Source organism: Marmota marmota, unplaced genomic scaffold (assembly GCF_001458135.2).
Source record: "Marmota marmota marmota unplaced genomic scaffold, marMar, whole genome shotgun sequence".
Classification (NCBI taxonomy): domain Eukaryota; kingdom Metazoa; phylum Chordata; class Mammalia; order Rodentia; family Sciuridae; genus Marmota; species Marmota marmota.
In genome coordinates, this window is record NW_025999913.1 from 20264460 (window position 1) to 20265505 (window position 1046).

A 1046-nucleotide genomic window follows, 5' to 3' on the forward strand; every position below is an offset into this window, starting at 1 on the left:
ACGCGCAGCGGGGCCGGGGGCTGGCGCGCTCCGCTGGTGGTGGGTGTGTCTGGGGCCCGGCGAGCGCTCGCGTCTTCCAGGAAAGCGTTCGGGCGATGCCAGTGAGGAGGGGCGCAGTCTCCCTTCTCGGGCGAGGCTGGCTCGGTGTCAGAGGGTGGTTCCGCTCCTCTTGCAGGGAGGTAGAGTATCTCGGCCACCTCGTGTTTTATGCTGGGCGAGCCACAGTGGGGGCGGCGACAGCCGGTGCGCTCCGCTGGGCTTGGCCAGACTTGGCCGGGCGCAGGTCGACCCGGCAGACATCATACGGGTTAGACTGGCTGGGCTTGGCCGGACTCGGCAGGGCTCGGCTAGGCTCGGCCGGACTCGGCTAGGCTCGGCACGGTGCTGCGCGGCGCGGGGTGCGGTTGACTGTGTAGAGGACGCGGGGCGCAGGCGGGAAAGCATGCTCCAGTGGCGCAATCGGTTAGCGCGCGGTACTTATACAGCAGTATATGTGCGGGTGATGCCGAGGTTGTGAGTTCGAGCCTCACCTGGAGCATGTTTTCTTCCCTTCCCGGTTTCAGGCATTTCATTATCGACGCTTTCGCTTGAACGTTATATTTTCCCTGGTGAGAACGCAGAGAGGCCTAGGAGATAGGCCGTTCGGTCTGTTACGCGGCAGCAAAGCCGCTCCTGTTCGAAGAAGGCCTGCCCTTCTGAGGGACTGCTGGGCCCGCGGGGACCGGGCGAGGCCCACGCGTGCGGGCAGGCGCGGCTCCGCTCTCCTCGGGGCTTGCAGGCGGCGCCCAGCCGGCCCGGGAACCTCGCCGCTCCTCCTGCGCAATGACCTCCCGCTGGGACCACGAGTGCCCATCCCAGCGCGGAATGGCAGGCCCACGTGCTCGGCCTGTGTGAAGGTTTTCCCAATTTGTTCGCAGATTTACATTCCTGACAAAATGGGAGGAAATGCCCATGAATGATGTCCTCTGTAACTGGCCCCAGGCTCCTAGCTGGTAGTCACGACTGCTTTCCTCTACCCCAATTCTAGACGTTCTTTGTTTTTAGCA

The 1046-nt window shown here is 64.0% G+C and overlaps 1 non-coding gene across 1 annotated transcript; it reads left to right on the forward strand.

Moving 5' to 3' along the window:
* Positions 1-444: 444 nt before the first annotated feature.
* Positions 445-538, forward strand: Trnai-uau. Its single transcript has 2 exons — positions 445-482; positions 503-538. It is a non-coding gene; the product is annotated as a tRNA-Ile (tRNA).
* The last annotated feature ends 508 nt before the right edge of the window (positions 539-1046 follow it).